The 27,052-nt window shown below is 40.4% G+C and overlaps 1 pseudogene; it reads left to right on the forward strand.

Annotated features, from left to right (window-relative positions):
• Window positions 1-27,052, forward strand: part of LOC127673197 (zinc finger protein 709-like) — a 58,374-nt pseudogene that overhangs the window by 18,812 nt on the left and 12,510 nt on the right.

Genomic DNA, 27,052 nt, shown 5'->3' on the forward strand with positions numbered 1-27,052 from the left:
GCCTTCTCTCCAGCCCTGAAGTACATTCTATATATCAAAAACAATTTACTCAGTATGTCTTTAGACAAATTCACATGACAGTGGGGCACTTTGATGGACAGTGGGGCACTGTGATGGACAGTGGGGGCATTGTGATGGACAGTGGGACACTGTGATGGGACAGTGGCGCACTGTGATGGGACAGTGTGGCACTGTGATGGGACAGTGGGGCACTGTGATGGACAGTGGGGCACTGTGATGGGACAGGAAGGCACTGTGATGGGACAGTGGGGCATTGTGATGGAACAGAGGGGCACTGTGATGGACAGTGGGACACTGTGATGGACAGTGGGGCAGTGTGATGGGACAGTGGGGCAGTGTGATGGACAGTGGGGCAGTGTGATGGACAGTGGGGCACTGTGATGGACAGTGGCGCACTGTGATGGACAGTGGGGCAGTGTAATGGGACAGTGGGGCATTGTGATGGACAGTGGGGCTCTGTGATGGGACAGTGGGGCAGTGTGATGGACAGTGGGGCAGTGTGATGGACAGTGGGGCACTGTGATGGACAATGGGGCCCTGTGATGGGACAGTGGGGCACTGTGATGGGACAGTGGGGCATTGTGATGGGACAGAGGGGCATTGTGATGGGATAGTGGAGCATTTTGATGGGACATTGGGGCATTGTGATGGACAGTGGGGCTCTGTGATGGGACAGTGGGGCAGTGTGATGGACAGTGGGGCACTGTGATGGACAGTAGGGCACTGTGATGGGACAGTGGGGCACTGTGATGGGACAGTGGGGCAGTGTGATGGACAGTGGGGCACTGTGATGGACAGTGGGGCATTGTGATGGGACAGTGGGGCATTGTGATGGACAGTGGGGCAGTGTGATGGACAGTAGGGCACTGTGATGGGACAGTGGGGCACTGTGATGGGACAATGGGGCAGTGTGATGGACAGTGGGGCACTGTGATGGACAGTGGGGCATTGTGATGGGACAGTGGGGCACTGTGATGGACAGTGGGGCATTGTGATGGACAGTGGGGCACTGTGATGGACAGTGGGGCAGTGTGATCTACAGTGGGGCACTGTGATGGACAGTGGGGCAGTGTGATGGACAGTGGGGCAGTGTGATGGACAGTCGGGCAGTGTGATGGACAGTGGGGCACTGTTATGAAGCCATCAGTCACAGGGTGGGGTCGGGTGCTGCTACAGGCATTCTGTCAGCGTGGACAGCGACTGTGCTAAACATGTCTCAAAAATGGAGTTTACTTAATGTTCCCTCACAGCACCTCAAATTTATTAGGATTATTTCCATGTAAATCTTTAATTTTATTAAAATTTTCTAATTCTCTATTTGTTTAATTGAGAAATATTTTATGTCTATCCTTTTAGAAGCATCCCTTTCCTTGTAAATCTTCAACTTTCACACTTTTTTCTATGTATTTCTTCAATTTTATCAGGAATATATTCCATGAAAATCTTCCCTTTCATCCCCAAATTTTTCTATATCCTTGGTCATTTAATAAAGAGAAAATTGCCTAATTTTTTATAACATTATTTTCCATTAAATTTTTCCATTTTAACACATTTTTCTTTATAGTTCTTCAATTTTATCAAAAATGTTTTACATGTAAACTCTCAATTTTATCAGAAAATGTTTCTACTTTATTTTTTAATCATTTTTGGAATTTTTATGTCTACCATTTATCTGTATTATTTTTCAATTAAAACCTTCAATATTTTAAGTTCCACTTCATTTTTTTCACAAATATTTTTAGTGAATGTTTCCACTACCCCTTTCAATTAGATTAGAAATATTTTATATGTCTAACATTTTATCCATATTATTTTTCTGATATCTTGAATTTTAATACATTTCCTGCATATTACTTCTATTATATTAGAAATATTTACGACCAAAATCTTCTAGGTTCTTGGACAATGTTCTAGGTATATTTTCTATGTTTACTATTTTACTATTATTATTTTCCAACTAATTCTTCAATTTTAACACATATCTATATATATTTCTTCAATATTACTTGAATATTAGTTAAGAGAATCTTTAATTTTATCAGAAAATATTTCTATTTAATTTTTAATTATTTAGACATGTTTTTATGTACACAATATTATCTGAATAATTTCCCATGAAAAATCTTCAATTTAACACTACTTTTCTATGCACTACTTCAATTTTATCAGAATTATTTTCCATGAAAATCATCAATTTAATAAGAAAATATTTGTAAGTGCTTGATTTAGTAAAGATGATTTATCTTTTACCATTATTATTTTCCAACAGATTCTTCAATTTTAACACTTTATTTTTCAATTTTTTTCCTAAAATTGAGTTTGCCTACACATTTAGTTTTCTTTGTCAACTTTTTATGTGTATTTATTTTCAATGCCAAATCTTAATTTTAAATAAATTTTCTGTATATTTCTTCAATTTTATAAGAAGTATTTTCCATGAAAGCCATTAATTTGATTAGAATTTTTTACATGGTTTGTCAATCAGTTTTGATGTATTATCTATGTGTACAATTTCATGTGTATTATTGTACATCAAATTCTTCAATTTTAACACACATATTTATATATTTCTTCAAATTCAGTGAAAATGTCAAATTGGCATCACTGTCAGTCACTCGGAGACTGCTGGTCCTGCCCCTGATGTCACACCAACCCCGCCCCTTGCCCATCTATCTCAGCCCTGGGCTGGAGCCATGTTGGATTCCCTGACTTTCACCCAGCAACTGCTGGCCGCGCCCCTGATGTCCCCCGAGCCCCGCCCCTGCCCTGTGACCCTGCATCTCAGCCCCTGGCTGGCGCCATGTTGGCGTCCCTGTCTGTCCCCCTGCAACCGCTGGCACCACCCCTGATGTGACCACAGTGCCTGCCCTGCAACCAGCCTCCTGGAATGATGTCATTTCCTGTCTTTAATTTATGAATGAAAGTGGCTGGGAATTTGAATGTGTGCATTGGCAGAGGCGGGAAGGAGGTGAGTGCGCGCATTTACAGCTGCTGGGATTGCTGAGCTTCCTGGGCTCTGAGCAGCCAGGCCTGGAATTGTGGAACGGGACCACATTCGTGTGCGCATCCGGATGAAGACAGTGCTCCATGCAGCGGGTGTCTGTGAGCTCTCAAGTCACACCGCGCTATCTTCCTGTCGTCTCTACAGACGTGGTCTGTAAGTTTGGAGAGGCCGGGCAAGATGCGGGCTTCCCGCCCTGTAAAGTTTACAGTGGGGCGGAGTCCAAACCCTCTTTGTGCTCTGGGCAGGGACAGTGGACAGGCAAGACTCGGGCTTCCCGCTCTGGAAAGTTTGCAGCGGGACCAAGTGCAAACCTTCTCTGTGCCCCTCCAGGCAGGGACAATGGCCGGGCAAGGAGTAAGCTTCCCGCTCTGCTGTGGAAAGTTTGCAGCGGGGCAGAGTACAAACTCTCTCTGTGCTCCAGGTGTGGACAGTGTACGGGCAAGGCGCAGGCTTCATGCTCTGGAAAGTTTGCAGCGGGGACGGAGTGCAAACACTCTCTGTGCTGTGGGCAGGGACAGTTGACTGGCAAGGCATGGGCTTCCCGCTCTGGAAAGTTTGCAGCGGGGCGGAGTGCAAACCCTCTCTGTGCTCCTCCAGGCAGGGACATTGGCCACTCAAGGAGTGGGCTTCCGGCTCTGCTCTGGAAAGTTTGCAGCAGGGCAGAGAGCAAACTCTCTCTGTGCTCCTCCAGGCAGGGACAGTGGCTGGGAAAGACACAGGCTTCCCGCTCTGGAAAGTTTGCAGTGGGGCGGAGTGCAAACCCGCTCTGTGCTCCTCCAGGCAGGGACAGTGGCCTCCTAGCACAACCCTCCTGTGGGAATTGAAGCCGAGCCTGGTCGCCCTGGATCACTGGGCTGTGCGCCTGGCCCTGGCTTCTGGCTGTGAGCTGGTGAGAAAGTTAGGGAATTCACAGGCCAATAAACTGCATCCTGATCCTTAATGACACAGACTGGGCTGAGAAAAGACAAAGACCTGGTAGAGTTTACAGAGGTCTGGGCTGGCGCTTTCCCAAAGAACATTAATGATAAAGTTGCAGCTGGCTGGGGTGAAGGGCCGTGGCATGGGCGGGGCTAGGACCCAGGGTAACTTGATTTTTGTTTGTTTGTTTGTTTGTTTTTTGTTTGTTAGTTTTGTTAATTTCTGTAGTAGTTTTTTTTATTTCTTTACTTTAGATGCTTAGTGTTTCAATTATTGTGCAGTAAAGGGACTTTTCCCCAATCTCTTTGGTATTTTGCATGCTTTTACATTAACTCTGGCTATATATTTATAATAACTCTGGCTATTCTTACACAGGCACCTTCTTTAGTTTAGGAAATTTTCATTTAGGATTTTATTGGAAATATTTTCTAGACATTTATGCTGATTGATCTTCTTCACTCTCGCCCTCATCTTCTCCTTCTGAGGTGTTCCCTGTGGCTGTGTAGCTTGAGTGCTTCTCTGTGTCCTGCTCTGAGCTCTGCTGTTGTGTGCTGTGAGGGGACCTCAGGGAAGCTCTGAAATCAAGACATGGTGAGTACACAATATCTGCCCACAAAGGGAAGGAACATGCAGCTGAGCAGTGCGTGCTGGTGTTGTGGATCCTCTATGGTGTTGGATCGGAAGCATCAATAAGATGTGACTTCCTGTGAGGTTTCTATTGCTGCTTCTTACCTGCTAATTCAGGCCATGAAATCTAAATACCTTAAGTTTCGTGGTTGATTGTAATTCTGTCCAGAACATCTGGACTAGTTGCTTTCCTGTAGCAGCTTGGGTGGTTTCTGTGACTATGCAGCACCTGGGTCCAAAGCTTTTTGTCTTTTATAATATACATTAAGAAGGCAGGGTTAGGCCTGGAGAGATGGCGCAAAGGTTAAGTGCTCTGGCTATTCTTACATAGGCCATGAGTTCAATTCTTACCAACCACATGGTGGCTCATAACTATATGTAATGGGGTCTGGTGGCCTCTTCTGGCCTGCAGGAATACATGTACTGACAACTTTGTATAAATAATGAATTCAATCCTTAAAAAAAGAAGATGGATATGAATCTAATAGTTCTGATTTCATACATTAATTATTTTTATTTTGTTTAGTTTGTTATTTTTACTCCTGTAGTTTTATTTTTTTTATATGTCTTTAAATTATCTTTAGTGTTTTGATTGTGGAAAAGAGACACTTGCCCAATCTGTTTGGTATTTTCGATGCTTCTTGTACATTAATAGTCATCTTCTTTAGTGTAGGAAAGTTTTCATTTATGATTTCTGTGGAAATATTTTCTAGACCTTTATGTTTATTGATCTTCTTCTTCTTCTTCTTCTTCTTCTTCTTCTTCTTCTTCTTCTTCTTCTTCTTCTTCTTCTTCTTCTTCTTCTTCTTCTTCTTCTTCTTCTTCTTCTCTTCCTCCTTCTCCTCTTCCTCATCTCTTTTCTCCTTCTCTTTCTAGACCTTTATGTTTATTGATCTTCCTCTTCTTCTTCTTCTTCTTCTTCTTCTTCTTCTTCTTCTTCTTCTTCTTCTTCTTCTTCTTCTTCTTCTTCTTCTTCTCTTCCTCCTTCTCCTCCTCCTCATCTCCTTTCTCCTTCTCTTTCTCCTCCTCCTTCCCTAATATTTCTTGAGAAACTAAACTAAACTAACTGATGCAAAAGAGGTTATATGAAGCGAGGCAGAGTATTAAAAATTGGAGGATGTTGAATTATTTTCCTGGCTGGAATACTTTATCTTTCTGTGCTGGTGTCTAGGCATCAGCATGTGTGGTTATTTTAGGTTAGGTAAGGTTTCTCAGTTTGTCTAGTTTGGATGGGAAGTTATTTCTGGGTTATAGTTTGCTGTCTAGATTATTAGATAGTGTTGACTGAGTGTTGCCCCTTTTACTGCTCTGTTTGTTGGGTATGTTCAAGAGGGAATGCTGGCTAATGTTGAAAGCTAGGATAGGAGGTTGTCAAGAAGACATAATCTTAGCAATCCACATGGAGAGGTAGTCAGGAGAGAGGTGAAGCCGCCAACATTTCAATATCCCAGAGCTACAGTCACCTGAATGGGCCTCAGTTGAAGGTGTGCCTTTGTCATAATTGCTGGTTACTCTATCTGTGTGAGATAGTGTTAATGATTGATGTGGGAAGGCTCTTCCACTGAGGGTGACAATATTCATAAACAAGTGGGTCTGGGATGCATGAGAGAGCTACTTGAGCATGGGACACTGACCAAGCAGGACAGCAAGCCAGGAGACAATGTTTGTCCATGCTTTGACCTTCAGTTTGTAGCTTCACTTTCAACACTAAGCTCCCAAAGTGGTGAACTGTGGTCTGACCGAAGCATTCACAACAACCACTTATTACCTGAGATCCTTTTGCACACAGGATTCCAGCACAGAAGCAGAATAGCAAGTTAAAACAGCAACAACAAATGGTATCAATATATGATTTTGCTGCTGGACAGAATCTATGTTCTCTTTTGAAGGAATATGGAATATATCAGAAATTGAGATGGTGAAAGTCATAGAAATCTGTAGATGGTATTTAATAATTTTTTCTCATAGGCCCTGGAAGATGGAAGTCTTGACAGTATGCAGCCAGAGAAAATTGAGAACATAGCATATAAGAGGAATACAGAAACTGTAAATTTTATTGAAAGATCATTGTCTGATATTTTGCCAAAAATCCTTTTTCCTTGTCTTATACCTGCATATAGAGTGGGGCAAATTTTAAAAATAATGGGCTGGTTTCTTAATTTTCATTCTATTTATATGTATTTGTTTGTTACTTCCCCACTAATTTATTTATTTATTTATTATTTATTCATTTGATTTAAATTCCACTTTCTACCATCTCTCTTTTCCACCTTACACAGGCTTTCATCCCTAACTCCTTTATCTCTTCAAGAAGCATGAGCACCACTGGCGTAACAAACACCTATGAAATTTCAACTCTCTGCATGGTTAGGCATAGCTCTCTTACTGAATTTAGACAAGGCAGCCAAGTGAGTTGAAGAGTGTACTGGCTGGTTTTGTGTGTCAACTTGACTCATATTGGAGTCATCACAGAGTAAGGTGCTTCAGTTGGGGAAGTGCCTCCATGAGATCCAACTGTGGGGCATTTTCTCAATTAGTGATCATGGGGAGATGGCACCACATTTTGGGTGGTGCCATCCCTGGGCTGGTAGTCTTAGGTTATATAAGAGAGCAGGCTGAGGAAGTCAGGGGAAGCAAGCCACTAAGAAACATCCCTCCATGGCCTCTGCAGCAGCTCCTGCATCCTGACCTGCTTGAGTTCCAATCCTGACCTCCTTTGGTAATGAACAGATGTATGGAAGTATACACTCAATAAACCCTTTCCTCCCCAACTTGTTTCTTCGCCGTGATGTTTGTGCAGGAATAGAAACCCTGACTAAGAGAAATTTGTACCAGCGTAGTGGGGTATCCCTGTGACAACCTGGGCCATTGTTTTGGGCAGGACTGTGCAAAGAGTTTGGAACTTTGTGTTAGAAGAGGTATTGGTTATTAAGAGCTCTGTGGAATTTTCTGTAGGAGCTTGTATGATAATATGTTGAGAGCAGTTCATAAAATGATGGCCGGGCTTGTGAAATTTCAGAAGGAAAATTTAAGATTCTTTTCATGGATGTTGTTGTTTTGATTGTGAAGATTCTGTGATTTTGGTTAGCTGGGCTGAAGTATCTGCTGAGATTAACAAGATACTAGAACTATTAAAGCAAAACCTTTTGCATTACTGGGACTATTGATGGCTCCTTCGCTGGAACTAAGAATTTAGCAGTGATTAAGAAGAGCCCAGCACCACTGAGCTGAAATCTTCTGGGAAGTGTTTTCTGTGAGTACAGAGGCTGTGTTCCAGAGATAACCACAGTTGTACTTTTTTGCTGTGGATGGAATTGATAATGTGCATATGTGTAACACAGACAGTACTAGTTTTGAAGGTGTGAAGGTGTCATTGAGGACAGCTGAAACGCAGCACTGTGAGAGGCCGGCCATGTAAGCCCTTTGGTGATGGTACAATCTCAGTTGCAAATGATGGGCCAGGACATAAGGGGGTCGTGCATAGGAGCTGAGGCTTGGCACCATGAAAAGTGCCTTCATATGTGAAGCCTAGTTATGGCATCAAACAGCAGTGTTTTGGAGATACCAGTACCATGAGATGACCACCAAGAACAGCAGCAGCAGTGGAGTACAGGCAGAAGGACCCTAGAAGACAAGTTGTGTGCTACAAAGGGCATAGTGGGAGAAATGACCCCAGCCCTCAGAGGAGCCTGGAACTTCTTGAGTTGGATTCCAGACATTGAAGCATTTAAGTTTGAGTTTTGCTTTTTATTGCGACTGTGCCCTGATATTTTTCCCTCTTGAAGGAAGAAAGTATTTTAGTGGAGCCCACAGTTAAGAGAATTTGAAATTTTAAAATACTTTGAATTTTAATAGATATTGGACCTTTTAAAGAATTGAATTTTTAATATGTAAAGAGTATGGGACTTGTAAAGATATTTAGATCTTTGGGATGAATAAGAAAGTAGGGGTATATGATTAATAGTGATATGGTGGTGTGTCAAGTTGAGAAGGGGTCAAATGTACTGGCTGGATTTGTGTGTCAACTTGACACAGGATGGAATTATCAGAGAAATGAGCTTAGTTTGGGAATTTCCTCCAAGAGATATAACTGTGGGCCATGTTTTTCAATTAGTGATCAAGAGCGGAGGGTCTCTTGTGGATTGGGACCATCCCTGGATTTGTATTCTTAGGTTATATAAGAGAGCAGGCTGAGTTCCTTTTACCTCCTTTGGTTATGAACAGATATATGGAAGTATAAGTTCAATAAACCCTTTCCTCTCCAACTTGCTTCATGGTCATGAGTTTGTTCAGGAATAGAAACCTTGACTAAGACAAGGGGTAATGAAAATGAGAAGCAGTTGAGCCTCACCAGTATGAGCGGCCAGGAAAGGTCAGTGGCGATGTAAAGACACAGGAGCAGTTGAAGATTCAGGACTGAAGAGATTTTGAAATGAAGCTGGGTCTTGCAGAGCTGTGTGTTTGTGTTTGTGTGTGTGTGTGTGTGTGTGTGTCTGTGTGTGTGTGTCTTGCAGGGACAAGCTAGTCCTGATCTGGTTACCCATTATTTTCTATTGTCTTATCATGGAGGTTCACCATTCTTTACATCCGAGTGTATTCTTCCTTTCTTTCCCCTAATTGCTTTTGGAGAAACTTGGAAACACAGTTTTGCCATTGGGAAGGCGGTGGTGTAACTTAGCGGATCCTTGAAGAGCTTTGCTACTTTCCTTTAAAAACAAAACAAAAGCAGAGTAGAATTGCCCATCTGTTGAGTCTGAAATTCAAAAGGGTGAAAAAATGTATAACAGCACTTAATCAACATTTTCGTATTTATTTTGGATTTTCAAGACAGTTATTTTTTTCTATGTAACCCTTGTTGTTCTTGAACTTGCTCTGTAGACCAGGCTGGCCTTGATCTCACAAGAGATCCACCTGCCTCTGCCTACAGAGTGCTGGGACTAAAGGCTTTTGCCACCTCCACCAGTCTTTAGAGTTCACGAGAAAGGCAATTCATTTTTTGGTGACATGCTGATCATCATGTTTGAGGAAAATTTAATTTACAGTTATGATGAGAATTAAGTATCTAGGTGGTTAAGATAATGTTCATCTACCTGTAGAATGGAATGCTAGTTGACATCACTTCATAATGGCTTTCCCTGTTGTGCTACCACAGATGACAGACAAAGCAGCTCCCCCAGCATTGCTGATGGAGTCCATGCTGACAGCAACATGGGCTGAGTTGGATCACACGTGTGTGTTAGGCATTAGGGATTCTGTACAGCACCAGTACCCAGTACAGAAATCACTTTGATAACTGTCATGGCTGCTGCTTATGCCTGGTGTGGCAGAGATGATGAGAGTTTATATATTAAACAAATGAGATAGTGGAGTTGATGTGTTAGGCAGGGAGCCTGGCATTTAATCAGTTATGGAGTGCTCAGAGCATGGTTATATTGAAAGCTTAGGCTGAGCCTTATTCAAGTATGCATGCATATATTTTAAAAATAGCAACAGTGCATTAAAAATGTTGACAGACCCTAAAATTAAATTTCTTATGGGAAATAGGACAGATTTTCCTCTTCACTTTGATAACTCAAATAAAATAATAATGAGTGAATGTCCCAGATGTCTAGAAAAGATAAAGATGTATAAGTTTTGACATTTTTTCTCCTTAATGGCCTTCATAATAGACATGAAATGAATAGGATTTGATTCAAAAACTAAAACCTTAAAATATGTTTTATTTAAAATACAAACATTTGGAAGTGGGATTTACCTTGCAATAAAATGCAGAAGTGTGACTCCTGAGACTCAATCTTAAAGCATCAGCCAGTGAGCTTGCTGTGAATTAAAGTGCTGTTCACTTGTCAGGATGAGATGAGGCTGTGGGGGAAAATGACCTGGATGGGTCCTTAATGGATGGTTAAGGGGATGGTCTTGGACCATGTTTGAGACCGGTGGGACATTTGGCTTGCTTGTCAAGGGTTTTTGTTCATTTGGCTGTTATTTTGTCTTTTTGTTGTTGTTTTTTGTTTTGTTTTGTTTTTTGAGACAGGGTTCCATCATTAGCCCTGGCTGTCCCTAGATCTTATTCTGTAGACCAGGCTGGCCTCAAACTCACAAGAGATCTGCCTACCTCTGTCCCCCAAGAGCTGGTATTAAAGGTGTGTGCCACTACTGGCCTTCATAATAGACATGAAATGAATAGGATTTGATTCAAAAACTAAAACATTATAATATGTTTTATTTAAAATACAAACATTTGGAAGTGGGATTTACCTTGCAATAAAATGCAGAAGTGTGACTCCTGAGACTTGGTCTTAAAGCATCTGCCAGTGAGCTTGCTGTGAATTAAAGTGCTGTTGACTTGTCAGGATGAGATGAGGCTGTGGGGGAAAATGACCTGGATGGGTCCTCAATGGATGGTTAAGGGGATGGTCTTGGACCATGTTTGAGACTGGTGGGACATTTGGCATGCTTGTCAAGGGTTTTTGTTCATTTGGCTGTTATTTTGGTTTTTTGTTGTTGTTTTTTGTTTTGTTTTGTTTTGTTTTTTGAGACAGGGTTCCATCATTAGCCCTGGCTGTCCCTAGATCTTATTCTGTAGACCAGGCTGGCCTCAAACTCACAAGAGATCTGCCTGCCTCTGTCCCCCCAAGAGCTGGTATTAAAGGTGTGTGCCACTACTGATTGGCTGTCCAGGTTCTTTTTATATATGGGGGGGACATAGACTAACAGTGAGAGCCACCTGAGACCTGAGACCGCATGGCAACTGCTAAGTGCAAAACCTGTTCTTGCTCTCCCACCATGTAGTTGAAGTACTAGGGATCTGATAGGGGATTAAAAGGGTGGTAAGTACAGCAGCCAAGCCATTAGCTCAGTTTCAGAATTTTGGCATATTTTTTTGACAGTGTTTGCAGTTATCAATATAAAGTCGTATGGTCAGCCAGTGTTATTTAATATTCCCTCTGAGAAAGGAGTCCAAACCCCGTGTCCAGAGGTTGCTGTGTTGAAGTAACTTGCTGTAGTTTCTAAATGTCACCTGCAGCCTTTGATCTCAAACTGAAGTTCTTTGAGTAGCACACATGTAGTGTGTGATATGTATTAACTTGACTGTTTTGAGACAGGTTTGCTATGTAGTCTAGGGCTGCCCTAGAACACAATTTGTCTTCTAGGTTGGTGGGAGCTCACTGCAGTCTCCTATTTGACAAGTGCCCAGTGATGTGTGTGTGGTGGTGGCAGTGTATGCGTGCCTCACCTGTCTAGGCTGATGCTTTTAAAGAAGCTCTTCAGAGCCTGGGGAGTGATGAGGTGTGTCCTGACCTCAGAGTAGGTAATAAATTGATCAGCAAGTACTAACTAATAGTAAGGACATTTTACTGCCATTCTTTAATAAACTTAAGAATTTCTTTAGGTGCAGTGCGTTTGTGAGCTTGGGAAAACTGATGTTGCGAGTCATATTTACTCTTCTGTTGTATGTGAACTGGGCCCCATAATAATGTAAAGATATTTCCCATCTGGAAATTCTAGGTTCTTGGATAACTCACTTTCCATTTTCATTGAGCCAGAAAAGAAGATTTTATAATTTTTTTGTTTGTTTGTCATATGCTTTTTTCAAGAAAATATTTCTCTGTATAGCCCTGACTGTCCTGTAACTCACTAGACCAGGCTGGCCTTGAAATCAGTAATCCTCCTGCCTCTGCCTCCCAAGTGCTTGGGTTTGAAAGTGTGCATCATCATTGCCTGGTGGGGAAAGAATATTTTGATACTACGAAAGAATATAAAAAGGACTAGGAAGGGAGAAGAGCAAAAAGATAGAACCTGATTCCACTCAGCCCAACAAACATATACTTTGACCTGAGATTAACCCTAACCCTGACATTTCTTCTTTGTGTAATAGGGATACTATTGATCAATAATAATGGTGGTCACCTTAACTATAACCCTCAGCCTAACCCTGGGTTTTACCCTAAATTTCTAATCCTATCTTAACACCTTATTTTCCTAAGCATCCTAACCCTAACAATGCTTGTCCTGATCCTAACTATAACCCTCTAATCACCTAACCCTAACTCTAACCACGCTTACTGTGAGGGATGTTTCTTAATTATACCTTTTGAAGTGAGAAAACCTTTCTTAATCTTGATCTTTTGAAATGTTCTTACCCACCTTTGATCGAGGCTGTAGATGCTTTCTGCAACCTTGTGGAAAGGTCATTTTTGTTTTTTGTATTTGTACTCCTTTATTTTACAAAACAAAGGTGATTCCTTTGATTATTTTATTTTAAAACTCACATTGGAAGTACTTATCTCTTAAGTATTCTGGTATATAATGGAGATCAGCTGTAATATCCTGCAACATAAAATAAAACAGTCTTGATTTTTCTAATTTTCCTGGGCTGAAGCCTTTATTGGTTCATTCTATTTAACTACCCTTTCTATATACATCGAAAGATTAATTTTCATGATTTGGGATAGGCTTATCTAGAAAATCTGTAATAATCCAACTGTTTTTTTTTTCTCTACTTTGCCAATGATGAAAATGTGCTGATTAGTAATAGTGCTCAACAGTGATTCCCTTATGTTTCTGGATTTTCTCCTGGGATTGTTTGATATATATCATCTGTTGAAGGGAGCTTCAGTTTTCCTGTGCCAAGCATTTATTCATAAACAAAACAATTCTTTGTTTTTTTGTGTTTTTTTTTTTGTTTTTGTTTTGTTTTGTTTTGTTTTGAGACAGGGTTTCTCTGTATAGCATTAATTCTCCTGGAAATCACTGTGTAGACCAGGCTGTCTTCAAACTCAGAAATCCACCTGACTCTGCCTCCCAAGTGCTGGGATTATAGGCCTGCACCACCACTGTCTGGCTAAAATGCTTGTTAGTAAAAATCCATCTTTAATGTTAATAGCTTGGGTCATGCATTGGGTCATCCATTCCTGGGTCAGATTGCTATGGCCAATACACCTTCAGTAGTGGTCTAGGCAAGCTGTTCACCATGATTATGGGAAGAAGACAAATGCTTTGAAGAAAGCTCAGACACAGGTCCTGGTAAGTGCAGGGTCCTGTCTTACAGAAAGGAAGAGCAGGCAGCTGACCAGCCTGAGCTGGAATGTTGTTTCCTCCCACAGGGCTGGGTGGAGCAAGATACCTCTTGGAATCTTATTTCAAATGTTAATGGGGTACAAACCGCTGCTGAGATCTTGAAAAGGTGTGGCCCTGAATAGGAAGCACACTTTGGCTAAGACTGACTGGCCAATCAAGGGCACCAGGCAGACAGGCCAGTCAGACAAAGAGGCGGGAGCTTCCGGGATTCATTCTTTGTGGTCACTGTGGCTGTGCAGTTTTAATGGTTCTCTGTGTCCTGCTCTGAGCTCTGCTGTTGGGTGCTGTGAGGGGTCCTCAGGGAAGCTCTGAATCCAGACATGGTGAGCACAATGGGGAGGAACATGTGGCTGAGCAGTGGGTGCTGGGGTGGTAGGTCCACTATGGGGGAAGCATCATCCAGATGTGACTTCCTGTGAGTTCTCTAGTGGTGCTTCTTACTTGCAAGTTCAGGCCATGACCTATGAATAACTTCAGTATCATGGCTGATTGTAATTCTGTCCAAAACATCTGGTCTAGTTGCTTTCTTGTAGAAGCCTGGGTGGTTTCTGTGAATATGCATCACCTGTGTCCAATCTATTTTTTTTATTATATATATTAAGAAGACAGGGTCAGGCCTGGAGAGATGGCTCAGAGTTTAAGAGCTCTGGCTGTTCTTACACAGACCATGAGTTCAATTCTTAGCAAGCACATGGTAGCTCATAACGATATGTAATGGAATCTGGTGCCCTCTTCTGGCCTTTAGGAGTATATGTAGGGAGAAATTTGTATAAGTAATGAATTCATTCCTTAAAAAAATAGAAGACAGATATGAATCTAATAGTTCTGATTTCATACATTACTCATTCTATTGTTTATTTTGTTATATTTTGCTGTAGTTTTTTTTATATTTCTTTAATATGCTTAGTGTTTTGATTATTACGTGGCAAAGGGACTATTTTCCCAATATTTGGTATTTTTGATTTTTCTTGTACATTAGTGGGCATCTTTTTGGTTTATGAAAAATTTTAATTTATGATTTAATTTGAAATATTTTCTAGAACTTTATGCTGATTGATCTTTTTCCTCTTTCTCCTCCTCTTCTCTTCCTTTCTCCTCCTCCTCCTTCTCTTCTTCTCCTCCTCTTCCTCCTCCTCCTTCTCATCCTCCTCTTCCTCCTTCTTTTTCTTCTTCCTTCTCCCTCTCTAACATGTCCTGAGAAATTAAACCAAAGTGAAACATGTAAGAATCTGATGCAAAAGAGGTTGTTTGTGGGAAATTAGAGGAATGAGAACCTGAGGATGGCGACTTATTTTTCTAGCTGGTATTACATATCTTTCTATGCTGATGTCTGGGCAACTGCATTTGTGGTGATTATTGGTCTAGGTAAGGTTTCTCAGTTTGTCTTGTTTGTGTGGTTGTTTATTTCTTTGTTACATTTTCTGTCTAGATTTTTATAGTGTTGGCTGAGTGTGGCGTCTTTATTGATGTTTTGGTTATGTTCAAGAGAGATTGCTGGTCAATGTTGAATGCTAGGAGAGGAGGTGTGAAGGAAGTGATAATTTCAATACACAAAGAGACATAGTCAGGAGGGCGTTAAAGCTGCCAATATTTAAATATTTCAGAGCTACAGACATCTAAAGGAGCCTCAGTTTAGGGTGTGCCCTCAACAGAACAGGCTGCTATGTCTGTGTGAGATAGTGTAGATAAGGCTTGGCACTGTGAGAGGCCATGGAAGGCCATTGGTGAAGGTGCAACCTCAGTTGCAATTGATGGCCCAAAACTGAAGGTGTAATGCGTAGAAGTTGAGGCTTGGCACCATGAAGAGAACCTATGAGAGGCGATTGGTGAAATCTAGTTACAGCAGAAAGCAGCAGTGTTTTGGAGATGCCAGTAACATGAGATGAGCACTAAGAACAGGAGCTGCAGTGGAGTACAGGCAGCTGGAGCCTAGAATACACGCTGTGTGCTACAAAGGGGAGAACTGCAGAAGTGCCTCAAGCACTTGGTGGAGTTCAGAACATGGTGAGCTGGTGAGTTGGATTACATTTATTGGAGTCTGAGTTTTGCTTTTGATTGTGACTGTACCCTGATATTGTTCTTTCTTGAAGGAATAATGTATTTTAGTAGAGCCCACACTTAAGAGTCTTTGAATTTTTAAAAGATATTGGATATTTTAATGAGTTGGAATTTTTAATATGTAAAGACTTTGGGGCTTTTAAAGTTATTTAGATATTGGGGAAATAAGGGTTGAGTATTAATAGTGATATGTTGGTGTGTCGAGTTGACAAGGGGTCAAATGTACTGGTTGGTTTTGTGTGTCAACTTGACACAGACTGGAGTTATCACAAAGGATGGAGCTTCACTTGGGGAAGTGCATCCATGAGATCCAACTGTGGGGCGTTTTTTGCAAATAGTGATCAAGAGGGGAGATTGTAGATTGAGACCATCCCTGGACTGGTATTCTTAGTTTATATAAGAGAGCAAACTGAGCAAGCCAGGGGAAGCAAGCCAGTAAGAAACATCCCTCCATGGCCTCTGCATCAGCTCCTGCTTCCTGACCTGCTTGAGTTCCAGTCCTCACTTCCTTTAGTGATGAACTGCAACGTGGAAGTGTAAGCTCAATAAACCCTTTCCTCCCCAACCTGCTTCTTGGTCGTGATGTTTGTGCAGGAATAGAAACCCTGACTAAGACAAGGGTAATGAAAATGAGTGGCAGTTGAGCCTTGCCAGTATGAGAGGCCGGGAAAGATTAGTGGAGAGGTGAAGACACAGGGCAGTTGATGATTCAGGATTGAAAAGATTTTGAAATGAAGCTGGGTCTTACAGAGTTATGTGTGTGTATGTGTGTGTGTCTGTGTGTCTGTGTGTGTTGGGGGGACATGCTACTCCCGTTCCAGTTACCCATTTTTGTTTGTTTGTTTGTTTGTTTGTTTTCTATTGTCTTACTGTGGAGGTTTACCATTCTTTACGTCTGTGTGTATTCTACCTTTCCATCCCCCAATTGCTTTTGGAGAAACTTGGAAACACAGTTCTGCAATTGGGAAAGCAATGGTAAATCTTTTTTTTTTTTTGTTTGTTTGTTTTTTTCTTTTTTTTTTTTTGTTGTTGTTGTTTTGGTTTTTTTTCTTTGTTTTGTTTTTGTTTTTGTTTTTTGAGGCAGGGTTTCTTTGTGTAGCCCTGGCTGTTCTGGAACTCACTCTGTAGACCAGACTGGCCTCCAACACAGAAATCCACCTGCCTCTGCCTCCCAAGAGCTGGGATTACAGGCATGCGCCACCATGCCCAGCTAGCAATGGTAAATCTTATTGGAAAGCAACTTTGTTACTTTCCTTTAAAAACAAAACAAAACAAAGCAAAACTAGAATTGCCCATCTGTTGAGTCTGGAAGTCAAAACTGAAATATATTTCTATCAACACTTTATCATCATTATTGTTATTTTGGATTTTCAAGATAGTTTTTTTTTTTCTGTGTAGCCCTGGCTGTTCTGGAACTTGCTCTGTAGACCAAGCTGGCCTTGAACTCACTAGAGATCTGCCTGCCGCTGCGTACAGAATGCTGGGAATAAGACCTTGCACTACCAATACCAGGCTTAAGAGTTCAGGAGAAGAGAATTTCATTTTTTTGTGACATGTTGATCATCATGTTTGGGGAAGTTTAATTTACAGTTAAGATGGGAATTGAGTATCTGGGTGGTTAAGATAATGTTCATCTACCTGTAGAAAGGAATGTGAGTTGACATCACTTAATAATGCCTTTCCCTGTTAGGCTACCACAGATCTCAGACACTGCAGCTCCCTCAGCATTGCTGATGATGTCTTTGCTGACAGCATCATGGGCTGAGTTGGATAACACGTGTGTGTTAGGCATTAGGGATTCTGCACAACACCAGTATCTGGTACAGAAATCACTTTGATTACTATGATGGCTGCTGCTTATGCCTGGCATGGCAGAGATGATGGCAATTTATTTGGTAAACGAATGAGACACTGCAGTTGAAGTGTTAAGCAGGGAGCCTGGCATCTAATAAATTATCGAGTGCCCAGGGAATGGTTACATGGAAAGTTTAGGCTGAGCTTTATTCAAGTATGCATGCATATATTTTAAAAATAACAGCAGTGCTTTTAACATGTTGACAGATCATGAGGCTGTGGGGGAAGATGATCTGGATGGGTCATATGGCCTTGGAGCATGTTTGAGACAGGTGGGGCATTTTGTGTGCTTGTCAAGGGTTTTGGTTTGTTAGGTTTTCTTAATTCTTTTTGTTTTCTTTTTTTGAGACAGGGTTTCATCATTAGCCTGAGCTGTCCCTATAGACCAGGTTGGCCTCAAACTCACTAGAGATCCACCTGACTCTGTCCCACCACGTTCTGGGATTAAAGGTTTGAACCACTGTTGCTTGGCTTTCCGTGTTTTGTTTATTTATGAGAGGACGTAGACTAACACTGAGACCACATGGAAACTGCTAAGCGCAAAACCTGTTCTTTCTGTCCTACTGTGTAGTTGAAGCAGTAGGGTTATTAGAGGGATTTAGAAGGGAGATAATTTCAGCAGCCAACCCTTTTGCTCATGTGGTCCATGTTTTTTTTTTTTTTTCTTTTTTTTTTGACAGTGTTTGCTGTTATCATTGTAGAGCTGTAAAGTCAGCCAGTGTTGTTTAATATTCTCTCTAAGAAAGGAGTTCAATCCCCGTGTCCAGAGGTTGCTGAGGTAACTAAGGCATTGGTAAATCTGCCATGGAGAGATATGTACAAGGAGAGGAAGTAACCGAACTGTTACAAGAGGTGACTTTCAAGATTTTGCCGTGTGTGTCAGAAGAGACTTTAGACATTTGAACAGAGTAGGAGTTCCTACAAACTATTAGGAGCCCTGAAGAAAGATTGAATGAATTTACATCACAGGATGAACATTTGCTTATAATGTCAAGGGTCAGGATGTAGTTGATTGAATAAAAAAACTTCTAGATAGGATGATTTCTTTGTGGGCTTGTCTTTCCTGTCTGGCTTTATTTATAGAGCTTGTGGAAGATCGTGAAGGAGGAGCCTTTACAGATATCGTCCAGGATAGTGTTTATAGAATGAAAAATTTTATTTTTTCTCTCATTTTTTGTTTTTCCAATAATTTATATATTCATTGTCACCCTTATCTCTATCCCCATTGTATGTCCCTTGCTATGACAGAGTACATCCCCCAGTCTCTCTGTTTTCTTTAATAGTTTGTGGGGGCTCCCAGGTATCCCCAAAATTGGTGCATCAAGTCTCGTGTGAGTTAAGTACATCCACTCTTACTGAGTTCAGACATGGCAGCCCAGTTAAGGAAACAGATTTGAAAGATAGCCAACCCCCCCCCCAAAGCTATAGGGAGAGCCCCTGCTACAGTTGTTATTAGACGACCTTCTGAACCTCTGCACATCTGCTATAAATGTGCCAGGGGACTTACTCCATCCTGTGTATGCTATTTGGTTTGTGGATTAGTCTCTGAGTGTCTCCAAGGGTGCTTGTTACTTGAGTCTCTTGGTCTTTGTGTGGAGTTCCTATCCTCCTCAGGGATTACAATCTTTCCAGCAAATCTTCCATAAGAGTCCCCAAGGTCCATGCAAGGATTGAATCTTGATTTCTGCAGCTTTTTCAGTCAGCTGCTTGATGAATCCTCTCAATGGACAATTACTCAAGGCTTTGGTGTGGGAGCATAACAGGGTATCATTAATAATGTCATGGATCGGTGCCTGTCCATAGAATTGCACTCAAGTGGGGCAAATTTTCATTGGCCATTTCCTCAGTCTCTGCTCCAGATTTAATCCACCATTTCTATTAGAGGGAAAACATTGTGTTCTTGGTGTGGTCTGTGTTGTGGTTGAAACTGCCCCTTCAGCTTTCTTCTCATGCTCCCAAACCTTCACTATAATCCCTTACTTTAAATCATATAAAATACAATAGATAGATTTGCTATTCAATACTAGTCTATTTTATAAGTCTGTTTGTTTTATATTTTTAAATTTATTATATTTTTTGCTTTTCTATTCCAAAACAAATTTCTCTGTGAACCCTGTCTGTCCTTAAAGTAGGAAAAGAAACCACAAAAAACACATGCCTTGTACTTGTAATACAGGCATATTTTTGTGCGGTTTTTCCTCCACATCTTTAGTGTTGAAATTTGGCCAAATATATAGACTATATTCTATTTCTAAGAATGGCATATGTTCATGACATCAATATTATCTGAGGATTCAGGTTTGTTAGGTTTCACATGAATGCTGTTCTTTCTCAGTCTTGTGTTTGTACTGAAATAATTGAATAAATAGGAATATTTTGCCTGTGTGCATAAATATGATTACGATGTGTGCCTCATCTTTACTGTTGTCAGCAGATGGCCTCGAAGCTCCTAATCTTGAAGTAATGAGTGGTAGTTAGTCACCATGTGTTTGCAAGAAATTGTCCACTAATCTGAGCTCTCTCTCCTGCCCTACGTTGCTTATTTATGATCTACATTTATATTAATACCATTTTCTTCTGTCCATTTGTAACAATTTATGCATTTATTCTCTTCTAGCAAAAGTTTATTAATGTTATATTTTAAACTGTTACACTTCATGTTTCTGCCAGAGGAATTCAGATGTGCAGTGAATGTATAATTCTTTGTAGGAACTTTAGTAAAGAACTGTGAATTCTCTAACATTTTTGTTTCCTTGGTTGATTTTTGTAGGGATTTAGGTTCTTAAAACATAACTTTTAGTCTCCTAGAACACATTACAAAGTTCATACCAGTGTGAAGCTATTGGACGTACACCTGCCTCTGCCTCTGTGATTAAAGAAATGAGCAAATACACCCAGCTTGCCCATCATGTTTGTAGCTAGTAATTGTTCATACAATTTTTCAGATGTGTTCTCAGTACTGTGGATGTGTTTCCCTTGCATCTCCCTCTCAATTTTCATTTCTCTAGCAAGGCTGTATCCTATTCAAAGTGTTCAAAAGTGACAGAGGTGTATCTTAAAATTAAAGCTCCTTCTAAAATGACACAGTAATTATAAATTCTGAGTCAGAAAATAAGCAGAGCAAGCACAATAATTATGTGAATATATATTTGAGAAAGCATATATTTATTTTCCGGTGATGTTAGTGTCATGCTTTGTGTTGTACATGTATGGGATATTTAGGATGCAGTGACTTTTGATGATGTGCATGTGAAATTCACTGAGGAAGAGTGGAATTTGCTGGATCCTTCCCAGAAGAGTCTCTACAAAAATGTGATGTTGGAAACATACCTGAACCTCAAAGCTATAGGTAAGACTGTTATATTTTTTTCTGAAGGAAACAAATGGTTCTTGGTTATTGATGATCTTATATTATTTTAATTGTATGAAAATTGTGGTGAATAATTCAGTTTCACTGAATTTTCACTGTAATTTTCACGGTGCAGTTAAAATTCACAGTACCTTTAATTTTGCCTATTTTCCAATACAATATCATTCATTTTCTGATACTGTGTTTTAGGCTATAATTGGGAAGAGCATCATCTTGAAGAACAGTGTCAAAATAATGGAAGTCATGAAAGGTAATTTTCATGTGCAAGCTGTTCAAAATTTGTCTCTGAGGAAATTTTAATATCTTATGGAATCTCTAGCAAAAAGCAAAAGTGTAAAATAACAGTCCTTTAAGTGTAGATATGATTATAATATTCTTACAAAACCGTGTACCTAAGATCCGATATGTGATTTGTTTATCCATTTGATAAATAGCTCCATTAGAGCTATGCTGTGGACCTGACTTTCTGTATAGCCTCAAAGTATTTAGAAATTGCATAATGAATAATGATAAATCTATATCCAAAACATTCTAATAAGCAATTAGTCCATAGAAAGTTTGGTGATACTCATATTCTTGTAGTAATATGGTTAAGTTTGGTGAGAGAGCATTTTATGAGTATCAAGAATGTTGTTGTGGAGAAACATTAGACTACATTGCACATGGTATGAGAAGCAAAAATTCAAACAGTGTGAATGCAATGTGTAAAACTTTCATTTATCATTCTTTTTTATTAGGTATATCGTGTGTCACAATGGATAAAAATGATTTGAGCATATGCATATTGAAAGAGGAAACATAAAAATTTTTGTTCTAAAACAAGAAGATGCATAGTATTCTGACTTTGATAGAAATTAGGAATTTGAAAGATATTTACAATTAGTTGGTTTTCTAGTTTTACAGGGAACCTCCTAAAACTCATAGTATAGAAAATCTTTATGGGTATTAAGAATTTGAAAATGTTTCTGTGTGTCCTTGTGTTGTAATTCATATGAGAGGAAAAAATATGAATACAATCAGTGTTATAAAGATCAGAGTTGTTCTTTCTTCAGATAGCTAAAATACATCATATAAAAAGAGGGTGTTATAAATATGAGCCTTGTAATAACTATCACAGGGGTCTTGAACTACTCATGATGAGGGAGAACACCATGAACATATAAATTGCTAAAACCTTAAGATCTGCTGCTTCTTTACCATTAGAGAAATTGTAAACTTAATTCATATTGATTACATGATTGATCAGAGTTGTGAATGTGGTAAAGATTTCACATGTGCTAATTATCGTTGCAGGCATGTAAGAAGATATACTGGAGTGAAACTCTATGAGTGTAATATATGTGGTAAAGCCTTTACAAGATCCAGTAATCTCCAATATCATAAAACAACACATACTGGAGAGAAACCTAATGAATGTAATCAATGTGGTAAAGCCTTTGCAAGACCCAGTGATTTCCAAAGACATAAAATGACACATACTGGAGAGAAACCTTATGAATGCGATCAATGTGGTAAAGCCTTTGCACAGCGCAGTGATTTTCAATATCATAAAACAACACATACTGGAGAGAATCCTTATGTATGCAATCAATGTGGGAAATCCTTTGCATTTCACAGTACTTTCCAATATCATAAAGTAACACATACTGGAGAGAAACCTTATGAATGTAATCAATGTGGTAAAGCATTTGCATATCACAGTGGTCTCCACAGTCATAAAAGAACACACATGGGAGGGAAACCTTATGAGTGTAATCATTGTGGTAAAGCCTTTGCACGGCACAGTTATCTCCAAATTCATAAAAGAACACATACTGGAGAGAAACCTTATGAATGTAATCAATGTGGTAAAGCATTTGCATGTCACAGTGATCTCCAAAGACATAAAAGAACACATACTGGAGAGAAACGTTATGAGTGCCATCAATGTGGTAAAGCCTTTGCACAGAGCAGTCATCTCCAATATCATAAAATGACACATACTGGAGAGAAACCATATGAATGTAAACAATGTGGTAAAGCCTTTGCACAGCGCAGTCATCTCCAGTATCATAAAAGAATACACACCGGACAGAAAACTTATTAATGTAATCAATGTGGTAAAGGGTTTTCACCAGGGATAAGTCTCCAAATTCTGTGTGCTGGAGAGAAACATAATGAAAATGATCATGAATTAAGTGGGAGTTAGGAGGATATCATAGTAGGATATGATAGACATGGGTGCTTGGGATTATTTCCATTCTGGAGATTTTTTTCTTTTTATGCTTTTGCAAAGAAGGTTGCTGCCCTCGTCTGAAGAGTTTCCTTGAGGTTAAGGTAAAGATGTTTACATTAATTGTATTGACAAAGTAAGTCACGAAAATCACTGCTTAGAATTTGGCATGAAAATGTTTAATGAACATACAAACTAAGAAAGGAACAATAAAAAAAGAAAGGTTCAAAATACAAGGCTTTATCAGGAAGTTGAATGAAGTTTAATCGTCTGATCAAGGATATTCAATGGCATTAAAGTAATGGTTACATTAGAACAAGATTACATTCAGCTAAACATATGGATTTGCAGTTGTATGAAAGAGAACTGTATCATGTTAGGAATTATTATTACCTGGTTACTGTTTTGATGTAGACACATGAAGATACAATTATGTGTCAAATTGCCAAGAGATAGATTTGGATTCTGGGTTCTGAGTTTAAAATATAAGCAGAAAGGCTTAGTTCATGTCATGGTGTTAAAATGCTTTTTAACCCACCATACATGAGACAGAGTCATGCAGATCTTTGAGATCAAGGTAGATCTCTAAGAAATTTCCAGGAAAGCCAAGATTAGGCAGTGATATATTTGAAATATTGAAAGCTGCTGATAATGGAATAGAAGGAGCCATTTCCTAGCCACAGTAAGTACCAGAATTCTTAGAATTTTATCATGAAGTGGTGTTGAATATTGTCAGAGAATTTTACATTACCTCATGAGATGATCGATTCTTGGTTTTTCTTACACTTTAATCCCATTTTGTTGAACCATCACTGTTTCTAGAATGTAGTCTTCCTCACTGTTAATGGTGGACAATCTTTTGATGTGTTTCATATTTTATTTTATTTGTTTAATCTTTTAAGTATTTTTGAATCTGTGGTTTTAGGGATAATTGGTCTGTAATTTTCTTTAATTGCTCAGTCTGTCCTGACTGGATATATGAGTAATCAGGGGTTCAGAAAATTAATTGACTAATATTTATTTTGTTTCTATATTGTTGAATACGCTGAATTCTTGTTAAATCCTCTTTGAAAGTCTGGTAGGACTCTACCCTAAAACTCATAGACATGGGCTCATATTGGGGACATAGTTTTAATGAATTCTGTTTTCCTTCGTGTTTATGTCAGTTTAAGTTGTTTTTATCTAGTTTAATTTTGGGATGTAGAGTATATTGAGGAAGTTAGCTATTTCTTTTAGAATTTCCAAGTTGGTGGAATGCACCCTTTTTAATCTATGTCTTTACAACTCTCTGGATTTCTTCATTACCTGTTATTTAATCCCCCATTTCATTTTAGATTTCATTAATTTGTATATTCTTTATCTTTTAATAGGGATTTTTATCTTGTCTAATAAAAGGATCAAAAGACCAACTTCATGTTTCATTAATTCTTTGAATTGTTCTCTTTCTATTTTAACAATTTCATGCCCCAACTTGAAAATTTCTTGATGTCTCCTCGTTTTCTTTGTTCCCTCACTTCTTTTTGTTGTAGCCTTTAAAACGTGTTGTTAAATTGCCAGCATGGGAGTTCTCCAATTATTTCATGTAGGCATTTTGTGCTGTGAACTTTCTTTTAGCTCCACTTTCATTTTCTTTGTGTTCCAAGAGATTGTGCATGTTGCATATTCATTTCCAATGAACTCTAGAAAGTCTCTGATTTCTTCCTTTTTTCTGTGTAGACCCATTTTCTCTCAAACATTAGTTTGTAGTCAGTTAGCTGTCCTCCCTCATCTTTTACAGCACTGAGACATCAACAGGTTTTTGGCCCAGATCGTATATTTTTTCTCATCAGAGAGTGTGGGGACTCCTGGGTCTGGTGCAATCAAGGACATGAGGAACCCGATTTCTGGGGACCACCCCCTGGGCTATCTTGTTGCTCTCTGGGATGGAGTTTAGTCCTTTCTCATCAGAAGGCTCCTCTCCTTATAAATGGCCCCCATGGAAATGAGAGGTAGCAATGGCACACCAGCCCTCTGTGTCTTGACCCTGGGGAAAAGATAACTTTACCACAGTGAGTAAGGCACGGCTAAGTCTATGAACCCAGAGAAATCAGACACATCAGCACTGGAAGTGACTATTTGAAGAACAGGAAGTGTCCGTGCCACACCCAGAAGTGGCTGTGATGCCACAGGAACGGACTGGCCCTAACCTAAAGTGAGTATATATCACAGGAATTGTCTCAAGTTTTAGAGAAAGTGTCCATTCTGTGACCGGAAGTGAACGTCACTGTCACAGGAAATGGCTGTGGCTTGATACGAAGTGACTGTAACATAAAAGGAAGTGTTGTTACACCACAGGAAGTGGTGCTAATGACTTTAATGTCCTTTCTTATATCTAATGACATTTTCAGAGCTGCCAGTTTAACTTCCTGGGCTGACATTCCCAAAAGAACACACATGGAATGCAGTCACTGATAAGTGGATATTAGCCCAGAAGATCTGAATACCCAAGACACAATTCACATATCAAATGATTCCCAAGAAGAAGGAAGGAGAGGTCCCTGGTCCTGGAAAAGCTTGATGCAGCAATGTAGAGGATTACCAGGACAGGGAAGTAGGAGGGGGTTTGATCAGAGAATGGGCAGAGGGAAGAGGGCTTATGTGACTTTTGGGGAGGGGGGAACTGGGAAACAGAAAATCATTTGGAATTTAAACAAAGAATATAGAAAATAAAAAATTTTAAAAAGAGAACAAAAAAAAAAGTTCTCACCTTCCCCTTACATAGTTTTGAATCTTCTACCCCAAAGGCAACAAGATGTGCTGACGTGGGTGTTCCTCTGCCCCTCCCTCACCGCCCATCCCCAGTATAAAGGCAACACATACCAACAAAGTAGAGCATCTTTGCGTTAAGCCATGGCCTCTATCCTGCAGAAGTGCTCAATCAAATCTACGAGTGAATACAAGCTGACATTAAAAGGCCACTTCTTCCAAGTAAGCGAACTGTCAGGTGAGCCACGCTGGACGGAATCGTGGCATCGTGGTAGGACGAGTTAGTGCGGTCATGACAGGAGCGCCTGGAGCCACGCGCAGCCTGGAGGAGAGTGTGACCAGAGGCCCTGAGTCCAGAGTGACTGCGCGCCACACAGCACAGGATGCTCCGGTCTGCCCGTGCTCATGAAAGGGCACAGAGAGAACCTCAGGAAGGAAGTGGATGTGTGAGGTGAGGCGCAGTGCTACAAGGTGCCCTCAAGCTGTGCAAGGCAGGACCCAAGCTGCAGGAGACCAGCCTCAGAGCGCTAAGGTCTGGGGAAGAAGGAAGGGGGTGAGGACCATCAGAAGGCACCGTTCACCGTCGAAGTCCTCTGTGTCCTCATCTTGCCCAAATGCAAATGTGACTGAAGGGGTGCCCTGGCATAGAACAACACACTCATAACGTCTTGTTCTCAGAGCACAATCCAGGGCACCCCTGGGTGACAAACTTCACATAGGACAGTCACTGAGAGGACTTGGGGATCCAGCCATCTAAGAATTCATTTGCCCGAGAATATGGGGCACCACACCCACCATCTTTTGACAGAAAGTGAATATTCCCATCTGCAGAAGATGGACAGCAATACCCATCAGATGCTTCACTGTGTAGAGTTGTCATGGTTGTGGTGTTTTATCACAACAATAGAAACATCACCTAACACCTGAAACAACAGAATTCACGCCCCAGAGTTCTAGACAGCCAAGATTTCCGTCCACAGAGCCAGGCCTCTGTGACGCTGCTGGGAGAGCTCCCAGGGGTCTGGGATACTTGATACTGTTGGCCTTCTTAAGGGATTGACATCCCATCCAATCGTTCAATCGGAACTGGTGGAATTCCAGACACGTTGTCACCATGACGGCAGCTTGGACTGGTCTCCGCCCCTCTTTGCCCTGCTAGGAC

The sequence above is a fragment of the Apodemus sylvaticus genome, chromosome 22, assembly GCF_947179515.1.
Source record: "Apodemus sylvaticus chromosome 22, mApoSyl1.1, whole genome shotgun sequence".
NCBI classification, from domain to species: Eukaryota; Metazoa; Chordata; class Mammalia; order Rodentia; family Muridae; genus Apodemus; species Apodemus sylvaticus.